This window comes from Mesoplodon mirus, assembly GCF_964341445.2.
Source record: "Mesoplodon mirus genome assembly, chromosome: 7".
Classification (NCBI taxonomy): Eukaryota; Metazoa; Chordata; class Mammalia; order Artiodactyla; family Ziphiidae; genus Mesoplodon; species Mesoplodon mirus.
The window spans coordinates 109,530,870-109,552,850 of record NC_138983.1 but is presented as its reverse complement, the minus strand read 5'-3'; positions in this window follow the sequence as shown (position 1 = coordinate 109,552,850).

Genomic DNA, 21,981 nt, shown 5'->3' with positions numbered 1-21,981 from the left:
AGCCAAGATATGGAAACAACCCAAGTGCTCATCAAGAAATGAATGTATATATATATATATATATATATATATATATATACACACACACACTACCAAATGTAAACTGGATAGCTAGTGCGAAGGAGTCGTGTAGCACAGGGAGATCAGCTAGGTGGTTTGTGACTGCCTAGAGGGGTGGGATAGTGAGGGCGGGAAGGAGGGATACAGAGGAGGGAAGAGATATGAGAACATGTGTATATGTATAACTGATTCACTTTATTATAAAGCAGAAACTAACACACCATTGTAAAGCAATTATACTCCAATAAAGATGTTTAAAAAAAAGAAATGAATGCATAAAGATGCTATAGTATATATATATATATATATATATATATATATATATATACATATATACAAAATGGAATATTACTTAGCCATAAAATGGACTAAAATTTGCCTTTTGCAACACTATGGATGGACCTGGAGGGTATTACGCATAGTGACATGTCTGACAGAGGAAGACAAATATATTGTGTACCACTTATATGTGGAATATAAAAAATAAAACAAAAAAATGAATGAATATAACAAAATAGAAACAGACTCACTTATATGGAGAACAAATTAGTGGTTACCACTGTGGAAAGGAAAAGGAGGTGGGGCAAGATAAGGATAGGGGTTTAAGAGGTACAAACTACTACGTATAAGATAAATAAGCTACAGGATACATTGTACAGCAGAGAGAATATAGCCAATATTTTATAATAACTTTAAGTGGAGTATAACCTATAAAATAGTTGAATCACTCTTTTCTATACCTGAAACTAATATAATAATGTACATCACTATTCTTCATTTAAAAAAAAATCTAGAAAACTGCCTTTCAAATATGCTTATGAATAATATTTTTATAACTGAAGACTTGGCTCACCCATGGAGCAGATTACCTTTTTGTTCTTAAAAAGCTACCTGAATGGTCTAATTAGTTATAAAAATATAAAGCAGAGACTTGTGGATCCATGAAACTAGCTACCTTCTATGAAAATGTAAAAGTTTGGAGAAAGTTATATGCAAGTAGGACACTCACAGCCACATAAAAAGGAAAACAAATGAACTGATAATTAATTAGTGTGACTGAGCAAACTAATGCATGTGTATGAATAATTCTATGCCAGCATTGAAAATAATGACCTACAGAAGCAAGAAAAACTACATTCCTGTAGCCTGTGGAAGAAAAACTTCATTCACAGGAAGATAGACAAGATGAAAAAGCAGAGGACTATGTACCAGATGAAGGAACAAGACAAAACCCCAGAAAAACAACTAAATGAAATGGACATAGGCAACCTTCCAGAAAAAGAATTCAGAATAATTATAGTGAAAATGATCAAGAACCTCAGAAAAAGAATGGGGCAAAGATTGAGAAGATGCAAGAAATGTTTAACAAAGATCTAGAAGAATTAAAGAACAAAAAAACAGAGATGAACAACACAATAAATGAAATGAAAAACACACTAGAAGGAATCAATAGCAGAATAACTGAGGCAGAAGAACGGATAAGTGACCTGCAAGAGAGAATGGTGGAATTCACTGCTGTGGAACAGAATGAAGAAAAAAGAATGAAAAGAAATGAAAACAGCCTAAGAGACTTTTGGGACAACATTAAACGCAACAACAATCACATTATAGGGGTTGAAGAAGGAGAAGAGAGAGAGAGAAAACACCTGAGAAAATATTTGAAGAGATCACAGTCGAAAATTTCCCTAAAATGGAAAAGGAAATAGCCACCCAAGTCCAGGTAGTGCAGAGAGTCCCATACAGGGCAAACCCAAGGAGAAACACGCCAAGATACATAGTAATCAAATTGACAAAAGTTAAAGCAAATAAAAATTATTAAAAGCAGCAAGGGGAAAATGCCAAGTAACATACAAAGGAACGCCCATAGGGTTAACAGCTGATTTCTCAGCAGAAACTCTACAATCCAGAAGGGAGAGACATGAAACACTTAAAGTGATGAAAAGGAAGAACCTACAACCAAGATTACTCTATTCGGCAAGGATCTCATTCAGATTCAATGGAGAAATCAAAAGCTTTACAGACAAGCAAAAGCTAAGAGAATTCAGCACCACCAAACCAGCTCTACAACAAATGCTAAAGGAACTTCTCTAAGTGGGAAACATAAGAGAAGAAAAGGACCTACAAAAAAAAAAAAATTAAGAAAAAACAAAATTAAAAAAAAAAATTAAAAAACCAAAACAATTAAGAAAATGGTAATAGGATCATACATATCGATAATTACCTTAAACATGAATGGATTAAATGTTCCAACCAAAGACACAGGCTTGCTGAATAGATACAAAAGCAAGACCCGTATATATGCTGTATACAAGAGACCCACTTCAGACCTAGGGACACATACAGACTGAAAGTGAGGGGAGGGAAAAAAGTATTCCATGCAAATGGAAATCAAAAGAAAGCTGGAGTAGCAATACTCATATCAGATAAAGTAGACTTTAAAATAAAGAATGTTACAAGAGACAAGGAAGGACACTACATAATGATCAAGGAATCAATCCAAGAAGAAGATATAACAATTATAAACATATATGCACCCAACATAGGAGCACCTCAATACATAAGGCAACTGCTAACAGCCCTAAAAGCAGAAATCAACAGTAACACAGTAAAAGTGGGGGACTTTAACACCTGATTTATACCAATGGACAGATCATCCAAACAGAAAATTAATAAGGAAACACAAGCTTTAAATGACACAATATACCAGATAGACTTAATTGATATTTATAGGACATTCCATCCAAAAACAGCCGAATAGACTTTCTTCTCACATGCACATGGAACATTCTCCAGGATTCATCACATCTTGGGTCACAAATCAAGCCTCAGTAAATTTAAGAAAATTGAAATCATATCAAGCATCTTTTCTGATCACAATGTTATAAGAATAGAAATTATTTACAGGGAAAAAGTACGTAAAAAGCACAAACACATGGAGGCTAAACAATACGTTATTAAATAACTAAGAGATCACTGAAGAAATCAAAGAGAAATCAAAAAATACCGAGACAAATGACAATGACAACAAGATGATCCAAAACTTATGGGATGCAGCAAAAGCAATTCTAAGAGGGAAGTTTATAGCTATATGAGCCTACCTCAAGAAAGAAGAAAAATCTCAAATAAACAATCTAATGTTACACCTAAAGGAACTAGAGAAAGAAAAACAAACAAAACCCAAAGTTAGCATAAGGAAAGAAATCATAAAGATCAGAGCAGAAATAAATGAAATAGAAACAAAAAAAATAGCAAAAATCAATAAAACTAAAAGCTGGTTCTTTGAGAAGATAAAAAATTGATAAAGCATTAGCCAAACTCATCAAGAAAAAGAGGGAAAGGACACAATTCATAAAATTAGACATGAAAAAGAGGAAATCACAAATGATACTGCAGAAACACAAAGGATTAAAAGAGATTACTACAAACAACTATATGCCAATAAAATGGACAACCTGGAAGAAATGGACAAATTCTTACACAAGTACAACCTTCCAAGACTGAACCAGGAAGAAATAGAAATTATGAACAGACCAATCACAAGTAATGAAATTGAAACTGTGATTAAAAATCTTCCAACAAACAAAACTCCAGGACCAGATGGCTTCACAGGTGAATTCTATCAATCATTTAGAGAAGGGCTAACACCCATCCTTCTCAAACTCTTCCGAAATATTGCAGGGGAAGGAAAACTCCCAAACTCATTCCATGAGGCCACCATAACCCTGATACCAAAACCAGACAAAGATACTACAAAAAAAGAAAATTACAAGCAAATACCACTGATAAATATAGATGTAAAAATCCTCAATAAAATACTAGCAAACAGAATACAACAACACATTAAAAGGATAATACACCATGATCAAATGAGCTTTATCTCAGGTAAGCAAGGATTTTTCAATATATGCAAATCAATCAATGTGATACACCATATTACAAATTGGAGAAGAAAAACCATATGATCATCTCAATAGATGTAGAAAAATCTTTTGACAAAATTCAACACCGATTTATGATAAAAACTCTCCAGAAAGGGGGCATACAGGAAACCTACCTCAACATAATAAAAGCCATATATGACAAACCCACAGCAAACATCATTCTTAGTGGTGAAAAACTGAATGCATTTCCTCTAAGATCAGGAAAAAGACAAGGATGTCCATTCTCACCGCTATTATTCAACATAGTTTTGGAAGTCCTAGCCACTAATGTGGCTAGAAAAAGAGAAGAAAAATAAATAAAAGGAATACAAATTGGAAAAGAAGAAGCAAAACTGTCACTGTTTGTAGATGACATGACCACATACATAGAGAATCCTAAAGATGCCACCAGAAAACTACTAGAGCTAATCAAAGAATCTGGTAAAGTTGCAGGATACAAAATTAATGGATAGAAATCTCTTGCATTGCTTTAAACTAATGATGAAAAATCTGAAAAAGAAATTAAGGAAATAATCTAATTTACCATTGCAACAAAAAGAATAAATTACCTTGGGGTAAACCTACCTAGGGAGACAAAAGACCTGTATGCAGAAAACTATAAGCCAATGATGAGACAAATTAATGATGATACCAACAGATGGAGAGATATACCATGTTCTTCGATAGGAAGAATCAACATTGTGAAAATGACTATACTACCGAAAGCAATCTACAGATTCAATGAAATCCCTATCAAATTAACAATGGCATTTTTACAGAACTAGAACAAAAAATCTTAATATTTGTATGGAGACACAAAAGACCCCGAAGAGCCAAAGCAGTCTTTTTTTTTTTTCGTGGTGATGCATTTTGTTTGTTTGTTTGTTTTAAAACATCTTTATTGGAGTATAATTGCTTTACAATGGTGTGTTAGTTTCTGCTTTATAACAAAGTAAATCAGTTATACATATACATATGTCCCCATATATCTTCCCTCTTGTGTCTCCCTTCCTCCCTCCCTCCCTATTCCACCCCTCTAGGTGGCCACAAAGCACCGAGCTGATCTCCCTCTGCTATTTGGCTGTTTCCCACTAGCTATCTCTTTTACGTTTGGTAGTGTATATATGTCCATGACAGTCTCTCACTTTGTCCCAGCTTACTCTTCCCCCTCACCGTATCCTCAAGTCCATTCTCTAGGAGGTCTGTTTGTTCCCATCTTGCCCCTAGGTTCTTCATGACCATTTTATTTATTTATTTACTTTAGATTCCATATATATGTGTTAGCATACGGTATTGGTTTTTCTCTTTCTGAATTACTTCACTCTGTATGACAGACTCTAGGTCCAACCACCTCACTACAAATAACTCAATTTCCTTTCTTTTTATGCCTGAGTAATATTCCATTGTATATATGGGCCACATCTTCTTTATCCAGTCATCTATTGATGGACACTTAGGTTTCTTCCATGTCCTGGCTATTGTAAATAGAGGTGCAATGAACATTTTGGTACATGACTCTTTTTGAATTATAGTTTTCTCAGGGTATATGTCCAGTAGTGGGATTGCTGGGTCATATGGTAGTTCTATTTGTAGTTTTTTAAGGAACCTCTATAATGCTCTCCATAGTGGCTGTATCAATTTACATTCCCACCACAGTGCAAGAGGGTTCCCTTTTCTCCACACCCTCTCCAACAATTATTTTTTGTAGATTTTTTGATGTTGGCCATTCTGATGGGTGTGAGATGATATCTCATTGTAGTTCTGATTTGCATTTCTCTGATTATTAATGGTGTTGAGCATCTGTCATTTCTTTGTTGGCAATCTGTATATCTTCTTTGTAGAAATTTCTATTTAGGTCTTCTTCCCATTTTTGGATTGGGTTTGATTTTTTGATATTGAGCTGCATGAGCTGCTTGTAAATTTTGGAGATAAATCCTTTGTCAGTTGCTTCATTTGCAAATATTTTCTCCCATTCTGAGGGTTGTCTTTTCATCTTGTTTATGGTTTCCTTTGTTGTGTAAAAGCTTTTCAGTTCCATTAGGTCCAATTTGTTTATTTTTTGTTTTTATTTCCATTTCTCTAGGAGGTGGGTCAAAAAGGATCTTGCTATGATTTATGTCATAGAGTGTTCTGCCTATGTTTTCCTCTAAGAGTTTGATAGTGTCTGGCCTTACATTTAGGACTTTAACCATTTCAAGTTTGTTTTTCTGTATGGTGTTAGGGAGTGTTCTAATTTCCTTCTTTTACATGTAGCTGTCCAGTTTTCCCAGCACCAATTACTGAAGAGGTTGTCTTTTCCCCACTGTATATTCTTGCCTCCTTTATCAAAGATAAGGTGACCATATGTGCATTGGTTCATCTCAAGGCTTTCTATCCTGTTCTATTGATCTATATTTCTGTTTTTGTGCCACTACCATACTGTCTTTACTAATGTCACTTTGTACTGTACTCTGAAGTCAGGAAGCCTGATTCCTCCAGCTGTTTTCCTTTCTCAAGATTGCTTTGGCTGTTCGGGGTCTTTTGTGTTTCCATACAAATTTAAAAAATTCTTGTTCTAGTTCTGTGAAAACTGCCATTGGTATTTTGATAGGGATTGCATTTAATCTATAGATTGCTTTGGGTAGTAGATTCATTTTCACAATGTTGATTCTTTCAATCCAAGAACATGGTATATCTCTCCATCTATTTGTATCACCTTTCATTTCTTTCATCAGTGTCTTATAAGTTTCTGCATACAGGTCTTTTGTCACCTTAGGTAGGTTTATTCCTAGCTATTTTTTTCTTTTTGTTGCAGTGGTAAATGGGAGTGTTTTCTTAATTTCACTTTCAGATTTTTCATCATTAGTGTATAGGAATGCCAGAGATTTCTGAGCATTAATTTTGTATCCCGCTACTTTACCAAATTCATTGATTAGCTCTAGTAGTTTTCTGGTAGTATCTTTAGGATTCTCTATGTGTAGTATCATGTCATCTGCAAACAGTGACAGCTTTATTAATGCTTTTCCTATTTGGATTTCTCTTATTTCTTTTTCTTCTCTGATTGCTGTGGCTAAAATTTCCAAAACTATGTTGAATAATAATGCTGAGAGTGAGCAACCTTTTCTTGTTCCTGATCTTAGTGGAAAGGGTTTCAGTTTTTCACCATTGAGGACAATGTTGACTGTGGGTTTGTCATATATGGCCTTTATTATGTTGAGGAAAGGTCCCTCTATGCCTACTTTCTGGAGGGTTTTTATCATAAATGTATATTGAATTTGTTGAAAGCTTTCTCTGCATCTATTGAGACGATCATATGGTTTTTCTCCTTCAGTTTGTTAATATGGTGTATCACATTGATTGATTTGCATATATTGAAGAATCCTTGCATTCCTGGGATAAACCCCACTTGATCATGGTGTATGATCCTTTTAACATGCTGTTGGATTCTGTTTGCTAGTATTTTGTTGAGGATTTTTGCATCTATGTTCATCAGTGATACTGGTCTGTAGTTTTCTTTCTTTGTGACATATTTGTCTGGTTTTGGTATTAGGGTGATGGTGACCCCATAGAATGAGTTTGGGAGTGTTCCTCCCTCTGCTATATTTTGGAAGAGTTTGAGAAGGACAGGTGTTAGCTCTTCTCGAATTTTTTTGATAGAATATGCCTGTGAAGCCATCTGGTCCTGGGCTTTTGTTTGTTGGAAGATTTTTCATCAATTTCAATTTCAGTGCTTGTGATTGGTCTATTCATATTTTCTACTTCTTTGTGGTTCTGTCTCAGAAGGTTGTGCATTTCTAAGAATTTGTCCATTTCTTCCAGGTTGTCCACTTTATTGGCATATAGTTCTATATTGGCATATAGTTCCTTGTAGTAATCTCTATAATCCTTTGTATTTCTGCAGTGTCAGTTGTTACTTCTCCTTTTTTCATTTCTAATTCTATTGATTTGAGTCTTCTCCCTTTTTTTCTTCATGAGTCTGGCTAATGGTTTATCAATTTTTTTGTCTTCTCAAAGAACCAGTTTTTAGTTTTATTGATCTTTGCTGTCATTTCTTAATTTCTTTTTCATTTATTTCTGATCTGATCTTTATGATTTCTTTCCTTCTCATAACTTTGGGGATTTTTGTTCTTCTTTCTGTAATTCCTTTAGATGTAAGATTACGTTGTTTATTTGAGATGTTTCTTGTTTCTTAAGGTAGTATTGTATTGCTATAATCTTCCCTCTTAGAACTGCTTTTGCTGCATCCCATAGGTTTTGGGTCTTTGTGTTTTCATTATCATTTGTTTCTAGGTATTTTTTAAATTTCCTCTTTGGTTTCTTCAGTGATCTCTTTGTTATTAAGTAGTGTATTGTTTAGCTTCCATGTGTTTGTATTTTTTACAGATTATTTCCTGTAATTGATATCTAGTCTCATAGTGTTGTGGTCAGAAAAGATACTTGATATGAGTTCCATTTTCTTAAATTTACCAAGGCTTGATTTGTGACCCAAGATATGATCTATCCTGGAGAATGTTCCATGAGCACTTGAGAAAAATATTTATTTTGCTGTTTTTGGATGGAATGTCCTATAAATATCAATTAAGTCCATCTTGTTTAAAGTATCATTTAAAACTTGTGTTTCCTTATTAATTTTCTGTTTGGATGATCTGTCCATTGGTTTAAGTAGGGTGTTAAGGTCCCCTACTATGATTGTGTTACTGTCGACTTCCCCTTTTATGGTTGTTAGTTTGCCTTATTTATTGAGGTGTTCCTATGTTGGGTGCATACATATTTATAATTGTTATATGTTCTTCTTTGATTGATCCCTTGATCATTATGTAGAGTCCTTCTTTGTCTCTTGTAATAGTCTTTGTTTTAAAGGCTATATTTTCTGATATGAGAATTGCTACTCCAGCTTTCTTTTGATTTCCATTTGCATGGAATATCTTTTGTCATCCCCTCACTTTCAGTCTGTATGTGTCCCTAGGTCTGAGGTTGGTCTCTTGTAGACAGCATATATACAGGTCTTGTTTTAGTATCCATTCAACCAGTCTATGTCTTTTGGTTGGAGCATTTATTCCATTTACATTTAAGTTAATTATCAATATGTATGTTCCTATTACCATTTTCTTAATTGTTTTGGGTTTGTTATTGTAGCTTTTTTCCTTCTCTTGTGTTTCCTGCCTAGAGAAGTTCTTTTAGCATTTGTTGTACAGCTGGTTTTGTGGTGCTGAATTCTCTTAGCTTTTGCTTGTCTGTTAATGTTTTAATTTCTCTGTCAAATCTGAATGAGATCCTTGCTGGTTTGTGTAATCTTGGTTGTAGGTTTTTCCCTTTCATCACTTTAAATATGTCCTGCCGCTCTCTTCTGGTTTGCAGAGGTTCTGCTGAAAGATCAGCTATTAACCTTATGGGGATTCCCTTGTGTGTTATTTGTTGTTTTTTCCTTGCTGCTTTTAATATTTTTTCTTTTTATTTAATTTTTGATAGTGTGATTAATATTTGTCTTGGCATGTTTCTCCTTGGATTTATCCTGTATGGGCTCTGTGTGTTTCCTGGACTTGATTAACTATTTCCTTTCCCATATTAGGGAAGTTTTCAATTATAATCTCTTCAAATATTTTCTCAGTCCCTTACTTTTTCTCTTTTTCTTCTGGGAACCATATATTTGAAATGTTGGTGCATTTAATGTTGTCCCAGAAGTCTCTGAGACTGTCCTCAATTCTTTTCATTCTTTTTTCTTTCTTCTGCTCTGCAGTTGTTATTTCCACTATTTTATCTTCCAAGTCACTGATCCATTTTCCTGCTTCAGTTATTCTGCTATTGATCCCTTCCAGAGAATTTTTAATTTTATTTTTTGTGTTGTTCATCACTGTTTGTTTGCTCTTTAGTTCCTCTAGGTGCTTGTTAAACATTTCTTGTATTTTCTCCATTCTATTTCCAAGATTTTGGGTAATCTTTACTATCATTATTCTGAATTCTTTTTCAGGTAGACCACCTGTTTCCTCTTCATTTGTTAGGTCGGATGGGTTTTTGCCTTGGTCCTTCATCTGCTGTGTGTTTCTCTGTCTTCTCATTGTTCTTACATTACTGTGTTTGGGGCCTTTTTTTTCGTAGGCTGCAGGTTCATAGTTCCCGGGTTTTTTGATGTCTGTTCCCAGTGGCTAAGTTTGGTTCAGTGGTTTGTGTAGGCTTCCTGGTGGAGGGGACTAGTGCCTGTGTTCTGGTAGATGAGGCTGGATCTTTTCTTTCTGGTGGGCAGGTCCACGTCTGGTGGTGTGTTTTGTGGTGACTGTGGCATTATTATTGGTTTAGGCAGCCTCTGTGCTAATTGTGTTCCTGTCTTGCTAGTTGTTTGGCATAGGGTGTCCAGCACTGTAGCTTGCTGGCTGTTGAGTGGAACTGGGTCTTGGCTTTGAGATGGAGATGTCTGGGAGATTTTCATTGTTTGATAATACATGGATCTGGGAGGTCTCTTGTGGACCAGTGTCCTGAACTTGGCTCTCCCACCTCAGAGGCACAGTCCTAACACCTGGCTGGAGCACCAAGAGCCTCTCATCCACATGGCTCAGAATAAAAGGGAGAAAAGAAGGAAGGAAGGAAAGAAAGAAAGAAAGAAAGAGAAAGAAGAAAAAAGAAAGAAAGAAAGGAAGGAAGGAAGGAAGAAGAAGATAAAATAAAGTAAATTAAAGTTATTAAAATAAAAAACAATTAATATTTTTAAATTTAAAAAAATAAAGGACAGACAGAACCTTCATACAAATGGTAAAAGCAAAGCTATACAGACAAAATCACACACATAAGCATACACATACACACTCACAAAAAGAGAAAAATGGAAAATATATATATATATATCATTGCTCCCAAAGTCCACCTCCTCAATTTGGGATGATTCATTTTCTATTCAGGTATTCCACAGTTGCAGGGTACATCAAGTTGACTGTGGAGATTTAATCCACTGCTCCTGAGGCTGTTGGGAGAAATTTCCCTTTCTTTTCTTTGTTCACACAGCTCCTGGTATTTAGCTTTGGATTTGGACCTATCTCTGCGTGTAAGTCTCCTGAGGACGTCTGTCCTTTGTTCAGACAAGACGGGGTTAAAGGAGGACCTGATTCGGAGGCTCTGGCTCACTCAGGCCAGGGGGAGGGAAGGGTATGGACTGCAGGGTGAGCCTACAGCCACAGAGGCCAGCATGATGTTGCACCAGCCTGGTGTGTGCTGTGTTTTCTCCCAGGGAAGTTGTCCCTGGATCATGGGACTCTGGCAGTGGCAGGTTCCGGGATGGGAGGTGTGGATAGTGACCTCTGCTTGCACACAGACTTCTTGGTGGCTGCAGCATCAGCCTTAGCATCTCATGCCCATCTCTGGGGTCGACCCTGATAGCCATGGCTCACGCCCCTCTCTGGAGCTCCTTTAAGCAGTTCTCTTAATCCCTTCTCACGCACCAGGAAACAAAGAGCCAAGAAAATGTCTCTTGCCTCTTTGGCAGTTTCAGATCTTTTCCCAGACTTCCTCCCAGCTAACCATGGTGCACTAGCCCTCTTCAGGCTGTGTTCACGCAGCCAACCCCAGTCCTCTCCCTGCGATCTGACCTCTGAAGCCTGAGCCTCAGCTCCCAGGCCCCACCCGTCCCAGCGGGTGATTAGTCAAGCCTCTCGGGCTGGTGACTGCTGGCCGCCACTGATCCTCTGTGCAGGAATCTCTCTGCTTTGCCCTCCACAACCCTGTTGTTGTGCTCTCCTCCATGGCTCTGAAACTTCCCCCCTCCACCACCCACTGTCTCTGCCCATGAAGGGCCTTCCTAGTGTGTGGAAACTTCTCCTCCTTCACAGCTCTCTCCCACTGGTGCAAGTCCTATCCTTATTCTTTTGTCTCTGCTTTTTCTTTTTTCTTTTTTTTTTTTTGCCCTACCCAGGTACGTGGGGAGTTTCTTGCCTTTTGGGAGGTCTGAGGTCTTCTGCCAGTGTTCAGTAGGTATTCTGTAGGAGTTGTTCCACATGTAGATGCATTTCTGATGTATTTGTGGAGAGGGAGGTGATCTCCACGTCTTACTCTTCCATCATCTTGAAGCTCCCCTCACCAAAGTGGTCTTGAGCAAAACAAACAAAAAAAGGAGCTGCAGGAATCAGACTCCCTGACTCCAGACTATACTACAAAGCTATGGTAATCAAGACAATATGGTACTGGCACAAAATCAGAAATATAGATCAATGGAGCATCATAGAAAGCTCAAAGGTAAACCCATGCACCTATGGTTAATTAATCTATGACAAAGGAGGCAAGGATATACAATGTAGTCTCTTCAATAAGTGGTGCTGGGAAAACTGGACAGCTACATGTAAAGGAATGAAATGAGAACACTCCCTAACACCATACACAAAAATAAATTCAAAATGGATTAGAGACCTAAATGTAAGACTGGACACTATAAAACTCTTAGAAGAAATCATAGGAAGAACACTCTTTGACATAACTCACAGCAAGATCTTTTTTTACCCACCTCTTATAGTAATTTAAATTAAAACAAAAATAAACAAATGGGATGTAATGAAACTTAAAAGCTTTTGCAAAGCAAAGGAAACTACAAACAAAATGAAAAGACAACCGTCAGAATGAGAAAAAATATTTGCAAATGAATCAATGGACAAAGGATTATTATCCAAAATATTTAAACAGCTCATGCAGCTCAATATTAAAAAAAAACAAACAACCCAGTCAAAAAATGGGCAGAAGACCTAAATAGACATTTCTCCAAAGAAGAAATACAGATGGCCAGGAAGCATATGAAAAGCTGCTCAACATCACTAATTATTAGAGAAATGCAAATCCAAACTACAATGAGGTATCACCTCACACCAGTTAGAATGGGCATCATCAGAAAAATCTACAAACAACAAATGGTGGAGAGGGTGTGGAGAAAATGGAACCCTCTTGCACTGTTGGTGGGTATGTAAATGGATACAGCCACTATGGAGAACAGTATGGAGGTTCCTTAAAAAACTAAAAATAGAATTACCATATGACCCATCAATCCCACTACTGGGCATATACCCAGAAAAAAACATAATTCAAAAAGACACATGCACCCCAATATTCATTGCTGTGGTATTTACAATAGCCAGGTCATGGAAGCAAAGTAAATGTCCATCAACAGATGAATGGATAAAGAAGATGTGGTGCATATATACAATGGAATATTAGCCATAAAAAGGAACTAAGTTGGGTCATTTGTAGAGATGTGGATGAATCTAGATACTGTCATACAGAGTGAAATAAGTCAGAACGAAAAAGCAAATATTGTATATTAATGCATATATGTGGAACCTAGAAAAATGGTACCGATGACCGGTTTTCAGGGCAGAAATAGAGACACAGATGTAGAGAATAAATGTATGACACCAAGGGGGGAAAGCAGCGGAGGTGGGTGGTGGTGGTGTGATGAATTGGGAGATTGGGATTGACATTGCTGTGTATGAAATGGACGACTAATAAGAAAGTGCTGTATAAAAAAATAAATAAAATGAAATTCAAAAAAAGAAAAGAAAAGAATGACCTAGATGTAAAATTACTAACTAATCTGGAAAGATACTCCTAAAGTATAAAATTACAAAATGCAAATATTAGATTTAAATAATATTTCAATTCAATCAAAGGAAAAAAATTCTGTGTATAAATAAAGAGAAAAGTAAGGAATGATATGCAGCCAGTAGTTAATACAAGTTATCACTGAGGAGGGAGACTGGCAGGAACAGAGGTGAGTGACTTTCTCTTTAGGTGGTTCAAGGGGTAGAATTATGGGTGATTTTTATTTCATGTATGTTTGTGCTTATCTATATTGAAAAAATAAGATGAATAAAAACAACCAACATCACTTAATTTTTATTCACTGATCTGTGAGTTCGCAACATTTTATTTACAAAAAATTAATCATTTAAAACAAAATGAAAAGATACAGGTTAACATGGTGAGTGAGCAGACAATGTTTCTCTTAAGATTCTCTTTAAAATAGTCAAAGAGATACCAAACTACCAAATCTAGTAGAATTATCTTGTTTGATAAATATCTACTAACTGTCAGGTTTATGAGGATGGATTGAGAAGTACATTTTGGAGGTAAGTTTTATGTGTCCTACAGCTCTTGGTCACCACCTCAGAAATTAGAGGGAGATGCATGGCAGTTCACTGCATCCTGAAGTAATTGGTTGACAATGGAAAAGAAAATTGTAAACAGGACCTGAGACAAAGTGGCCTTCATCAGTTATTTATTTAGCATCTACCATATGCCAAAACCCTATCCTCCACAGAGGTGATAAATCAGTGAACAATACAATGGCCAAGGACCTGGTCAGGTTTCTTTACTATTATGTTCCCAGCACCTAAATTAGCAGCTGCCATATGGTCAACACTGTATTTCTGGCAGGCAGGGAGGGAGGGAGGAATGGAGAGAGGGAGTAAGAGAGAAAAGAAACCTAGAACCTAATCATGTATACAAGCATTAAGAATAAACACAAGTGGGCTTCCCTGGTGGCGCAGTGGTTGAGAGTCCGCCTGCTGATGCAGGGGACACGGGTTCGTGCCCCAGTCTGGGAAGATCCCACATGCCGCGGAGCAGCTGGGCCCGTGAGCCATGGCCCCTGAGACTGGGCGTCCGTAGCCTGTGCTCTGCAACGGGAGAGGCCGCAACAGTCAGAGGCCTGCGTACCGCAAATAAACAAACAAACAAACAAACAAACACAAGCAAATCACCTTTCATCGTGGCAGAATGAGGACCTCAGTGAACTACTCAACTAATCTAAAACAAGGAAAATACAACAAAACAACTTAAATGAACCACTTTAGAACTCTGACAATTAACTCAACCTACAGAATGAACTGAAAATTGTTTATCCAAGAATCTACTAAACCTTGGTAAGACAGTAGCCTTTGTGACATTTTAACTTGGAGCTATTCCTATCCATCTTTCTTCCCCAGTTCAGTGGCATAGTAGCCAAAAGCTGACAGCACTGCAGAAAATGGAAACAGCTCTATTTATGGAGGTCCATGAAAATTATTATTCTCAGAGCACAGTCAGTATTTTGTCCAAATTTTCACCTCTCTGAAAAATCTCTATTCAGAGAGTAGTGGCTATTTGATTTGACTCAGATCTTAGCTCATGGTTGGAAGGATGAGGTGTCCCTCAGGGGATTATGGAAACAATAGTAAACTGCTGGCAACATCCAAGGGCCCAATGTTGTAAATTCAGATGGGGCAAACCAGTAGCTGGACAGGAATCCTGGAGAACTAGATTACTGCAGGGAACTTTGAAAAGTCCAGTATATTCATGGAGATCTAAAAGCCTGTGTACATAAGCAACTGTCCCCAAAAGCTACAAAAATAAATATAAGTGTAATGAATATTAATAAAATTCAAGGACCAATGCCAAAGGAGAATATTAAAAACGGCCCTAATCTAGAATGGTGGAAGTGAGTGAAGTGAGAAGGGCTTGCCAGAAAAAACATTCCCAAGCACATAAACTATAAAAGAAGATTTGGAGGATAAGTGGTAGTTAGTCATCTAGGTGAAATGGAGAGGGCAGGGCAGGAGGTGAAGATTGTGTCATTTCAGTGGGTAAGTATATTTTAAGATCTGAGGACAAAATACAGAACATGGTACATTCTATATAGAGCAGCAAGACTGAAGGGGAGACTGGTTTGAAAGGAAGCAAGAGGCAAATAGGGGTAGGACACACAGTCTCATAAGCCAATTTAAAAATCTTAAACATGATCCCAGGGGAAACTGAGAAATCACTGAAGCATTTTAAGCAGGAAACTTACATGATCAAGTTCACACTTTAGGAAGATCATTCTGGCTTCTGAGTGGAACACAGATGCAGATAGGCATGAATGACCAAAAGGGGATCACCTATGAGGTCATTGGAGTAGTCAAGATAAAGAGAAGAAAATGATGAAGACAGGTTGGGTGGATATAAATGGATAGATTTAAAAGATATTTTAAAGGTAAAATTTGTCAGAATTTGGTGGTGCTTACCAAGATTCTGGCTTGAGCTTTCAGGTACATGGTGGTTTTATTTACTGAAATAGGAAACACTGAAGAGAAGGAAGGTAGACGAATCAAGAGTTCAATTCGGGGCAGGTTGAGCTGGCTTTCTTTGTAATTCAGGAGTAAAGTGTGAGAAGATAGAAGGGCCTAGGGAAGACTGCTGGGGAGAATCTATGTGCTTAAGGGATGACCAGAGAAAGTGGAGAGAAAAAGTAGAACTGAGGAGGAATACTCAGGAAGTAGGGAGGAATACTAGGAGAATGGGTGTCATAGAAATTTGGAGGAAATTTTCAAAAAGGAGGAAATGATCGATAGTGTCAAATGCAGTTGAGGTCAAGTGAGATAAAAACAAAAATAGTATTCTTTCAATTAGCACAAGGAAGTTCTTACAAACCTGGGAGAGAAATTCCCATGAAGACGTGGGATGTGGTAAAATTGGAGTAGATTAATGAGAAGGGAGTGGGAAAGAAAGCAAGTACGCAAATAGAAACAGCATAGTTCGTGTTCAAAACCCTTTCAAGATTTCAACTCATCGAGGGGAAAAGGGGAGTTCAGAGCAGAAGTTTCTTTGTTTATTGAAGTAAGAGTGACTGATGCATGTTTAAATATTGATGCAAAAGATCAGTATAGAGAGAAGCTGACTTGACAAAGAAAATACTCTGTAGTGAAATTTCCTTGAGAGGGCAAGAAGACAAATATTTAAGAGCAAAGGTAAAGAAATAGGTCTTACATAAGAGACATTGATATCCTCCTTCCTGTTAGGTTGGAAGTGAAGAGGATATGGATGACGTCTGTAGAAACTTGATGGTGTAAAACTGAGGGATTTTCTGAATGAAAGTTTCTCTTTTATCTGAAAGATGAAAGGTCGTGTCTTTTATGGAAAATGAAAAGTATTGGTGAGGAGTTTCATAGGTCTGACAAAAATGAAAAATGTTTGAGATAGTCATTCTGAAATGAAAGAATGAGGTACTTGAATAAACTATTGGCAGCCTTGAGGGCTCAGATGGGACTAGACAGCTATGTCTGATAATGTGGCATTGGTTGCCCTGTTGCCATGATTTTTCACAGCAGTGTCCAGCTAGCTGCCCAAGTGCTCACACAGAGATGGACAGTTGGCTAATTAGAGATTGTGAGTTTGTGACATGGATATAGTAGAAGCACTGTATGGCAAATACTTGATTAAATTAATGTGTGAAGGATTCAAAGCTTGATAGGGAGGAAAGTAGAAACAGGAAAAGGCTGATGGATAAGAGAAAATTGAAAGATCAAAAGACTGTTGGTCCTGTAAATTCAAAGAGCAGACATACTGTGAATAAGTGAGAGTCGGATATTTTAATTAATAATCTCAGTGGTAGAGAGGGCAAGAAGAGTTGAATTTTGGCTTGTGTAAAAAGAAGTCAAAAGTTATTGTTTCATTCATTTTTTTGACATCAAGACCATAAGATTAAATAAAACTACACTCAGATGCCATTTTTCACCTCAGACTGGCAGAGATGAAAATATTTGATAGTACTCTGTCAGCAACAGCGTAGACTACAACAGAGAAACAGGCATTCTAATATACATTGCTAGTAACTGTAGATTGATATGATCTCTATGAAAGGCAATTTCACAAATTCAACCAAAATTTCAAGTATGTATGTCCCATGATGCAGCAGTTCCATTTGTAAGGATTATACCTAAGATTAGTTTGCTTATGTGAGAAATGTCAGACGTACAAAGTGGCTTATTGAAACATAGTTTGTACTGTATAAGGACAAGGTTGGAATCAACCTGAATGTCCTCAAATTGGCAAATAGTTAAATAAACTATGATCTATCTGTACAATAGAATTCAGAGAATTCACAGAAAATGATTCAAGGATAATATTTTACGTTAATATGTAACAAATTCTAACATATTGTTAAATAAAGCAGTATGTGATTATTTGTATAAAAGGAGGGAAAAAAGAAAAAGCAATATATATAATTGAAATATATAATGCAAAAACTATAAAATATATATAATTAAAAATACATAAAATAATATATTGAATGATACATAAGAAAACTGAAAAATTAGTTGCCTTTATAAAGAGGAATTAAGTGGCCAGGAAAAAAGGATAGAAAATTTTATCACTCTATCTCTATGTATTTTAAATTTAGACCCACATTATTAACTTTCTAATTCAGTTAATTAATTAAATACATTCATTTTATTGTGTGTTTTAGTACATTATAAATTATGTATGTTTTACATGTAAACATGTAAAACATGTAGGCTTAACTCAGAATCTGTTCCTATAAATCACTATATGTGTGTATATTAAACAAAAGACAGAAAACAAACAGATATCAAAAAATATTTTAAAGGTATAAAATATATGACAAAAATAAAGGAAAATGTATCAATTAAGTGTAAGAGGGTTAATCTTTCTTATAATTAATAAAAACAACAACCATAACAACAGATTAAGTGTGTTGATCTCACAAATATTTAAATATACTATTTTGTTTAATTCTCTAATCCTATGAAGAAAGTACTTTTATTATGCTTACTAAAAGAGATGAAGAAAATGAGAGTGAATAAGGTTAATTAATTTGCACAAGAACAAATAGCTAAAAATGAATAATTATATCTGCCTCCAAAATCAGCAGAGTATTATGGTATTAAATATAAAATTATAAACCTCTTGAAAAATACGGCCATACCGGCTTAAAGAATAACAATCCATATGCTACTTAAAACTGCAAAAACAAAATCACAAATATGTTAAAAATAAAAGAAATTATATACATGTCAGATAAATATAAACAATAACAGAAGAAGTGACTGAGAATAGTAGATGCTAAGTCAAAATTTTTCAAAAATAGGAGAAAAAGAAAAAAGGAAGGGTTGGAGGAAAACAGAAATGGAGGTAGGGAGGGAGGGAGGGAGAAAAAGAAGGATTTGTAATAGAGAAGTAGGATTTTAACTTATGCTAAAGGTGGTCTAGGCAATTTGAGCCAACCATCTCACTGAAGGCAACTAAAAAAAGAAAAAGAAAAAATATATCTTAAAGTATCAATGCCCTAATGATACAGTAAGAAATAATTTTGCCCAAATCTAGAAGCTCAAAAGAGGAAGCCTAGTTTACTAAGCCACTTTTTCCTTTAGGGCATTTGCAAAATGAGTTTTGATGAATTTGCCGGGAAGGAGTACAGAAGCCAAAGTTACCCCAAGATAATTAATCCCCTTCAAACTAGCCAAGGTCTGATATAACTTCCAAAGTGTTCCATCTTCAGAGTGAATTGAAAGTAGAATACCTCTCATGTAGATTTGTGGCCTGCACACATATCACCAGAATGGCCCAGAGGGCAGCACATAAGGACCAAGAACTAGCAGAAATAAAAGATCTCTAAAACCAACTCACAAAAACTTGAGATAGTGGAGTTATCAAAATTTATAGTTATAAAATAACTAGGCTTACTATGTTTAAAAGGAGAGAAAACATGCTTGGAAATATCTTCAAAGAGGGAAAAAAAACCAAAAAAAAAAAAAAAAGCAAATTAAGCAAGAGGCCATAAAACTAGAAATGAGAACTCACATTAAAACAAATACCCATAAACAAGGTTTAAAATACTCTGTTTAGATCAAAAAATAAAATTAAAACCTAAGAAATTATGAAATATTGGTTTAAAACAGCATCTGACTGGCATCTCTTAATGCAGCTTGTTCAAATTTTCCCATAATATAGCTTTTGAAGTGTCAGAAAAAGACAGGATAAAAGAGAAAAGTTAGACTGATAATGGTATTATCAGAATCTGTAGGGAATATCCACAAAACTATTCGGCTGATAGAACTAGAAAAAAATCCACTTAGGCTTTTTCTCACTTACATCTAAGAGTTGCCACATAAAACAGACACAACTTTAAAAGAGATATTAAGAAAATATTTCATATCTTCATCATTGCCTTCTGATCTGAGCATCCAATGAGAAGACACTTATAATCTGTATATATAGCCTTTCTCTTCTTCCTTGCAAACAACCTTCAATTTTGCTTTTGGCAGCAACTAGTCCAGCTAAAAATGTCACTTTCCAGCTGAACTTGCAATTAAGACTGGCCTTGTAACTTCATTCTAGCGAATTAATGTAAGAAGGGATTAAATGGGTAGAATTTTCAGGAAAAAGCATTTTAAGTGGCAGATTCTCATTGCACATGTTTTTACTCATTTTATTTGCTCTTTTTCCTGCTTGTATGGCAATTTGGCTGCTATCTTGTCACCCCAAGGACAAAAGCCTCATGGTAAAGATGGTGGAACAGTGAGACACAGCCAAGTCCTGGTGGCATCATTGTATCTTCATACCAGCCCTGGCTGCCTGTGTCTCCTTGTGGCCTTTTTGTTACATGAAAAACAAGCAGGAAAAAACACATGCCTATATGTATAAAACCACTGTCAGTTGTTTTTCTGATACTTAATGGTGAACTCTTTTTGTAATTTATATATTTGGGATCTAAAACTCACAGAAAACTGAAGAGTTACCTTCTACCGTTGAAGGCTGCCTTCTGAGTGGTTAGAGGGCCTCTGTTCCTCCACGCTCCTGCCACTCAGAATACATTTCAACTCCTCAGGCTACATTCAAAGCTCTGTAGTCAGACATACTCCACCTATTCAATCATTTGGCTGGATGTTCCTTATCATTAGTCCAACATGTTTCTGTCAAGAAAACTGAAAAGCCAAAGACAGTTCTGACCTCCAGTCTTTGTAAGTCACTCCTGTAATATTTCCCAGACTGTCTTGTTCTCGTCGATTTCTCCCTTCTATGAATTCTCTTTGTACTTACTAGCTATATCACTTTGTCACTTAATAATACACCCTTCTATGATGTTATTTATGTCACATGTATATATCCTGTATTTTCAACCAGATTGAATGTTTTTAGATACATCTCCTTCAACACTTAGTACAGTGCAATACATAGGACATGTCTAACATCTTTGAATAAATCACGACAAAATGATGAATAAATAAAACTTTTCACATTCCTGATTATAGTGATGATGATGCAAATTTCTTTTCAAAAGGCTTATCACATCTTTCCCATTTCTACCTATTCCAAAAGAATGTGAGGCATAACATGATAATATATCCTAGTGAATCACCTAGGCAACTCCATAATGACATCCCTCAGAATACTGGACACCTGTTGTTTCTTACCCTCTCATATGAAACATCCTGTAATAATAAAGAAAAATGCATTACTGTGTGGCATCATTCTTTGTTTTCATCCATGTGAATTTTGTAATATTAAAATGGTTCTAGAAATTTGGATATTATAAAATATTTTTAAATTGGTGTTTGTTACATACTGAAGTGCAATAAAATAATTTGCTTCATTTTTCAAATAGAAAAGTATTGTAATTCTTATTTCAATTTTAGATTTTTTTTAAGTAATGTATAATTATACTCTTTTACTAATGGAAACTAACATTTGTGAAGCATTTGTATTTATAAGGTGCTTTCACATCTATATCCTCATTTATACCTCTCAGCAAGATGGCAATTATTTCCATTCATATATGAAGAAACTCAGATATGTAAAGTGACCTACAGTAAGTGCCCAAACTGTAAAGTGTTCACAGGTCTTTTGATTCCAAATCCAAAGTGCATTTCAATATTCCCTTTGGGCTTCAAAGGAAGGGCTTCCATTGAACATTAAATTTAAGATCGGGAATAATAAGGTCTTTCTATGGGTTTAAGGTTTAACCCCTTTCTACTTTTTTTTGTGAAAGAAGGAGTCATTACTATCTGACATGGTATTTAATAGCATAAGATCTAGAGGCAGAATACTTGGGTTTGAAGTCTTATTAGTTATAGGATGCCAGGAAAATTATTTAACTTCTCTTGTGTTTCAAACTCCTAATCTGTGAAATCAATTCAATAATAGCACTTAGCTCATGGAATTTATGTGAATTATAAAGTGCTCACCACAGTATCTATCATCATACAGTCAATTTTCAAAATGTTATTACCATTATCAT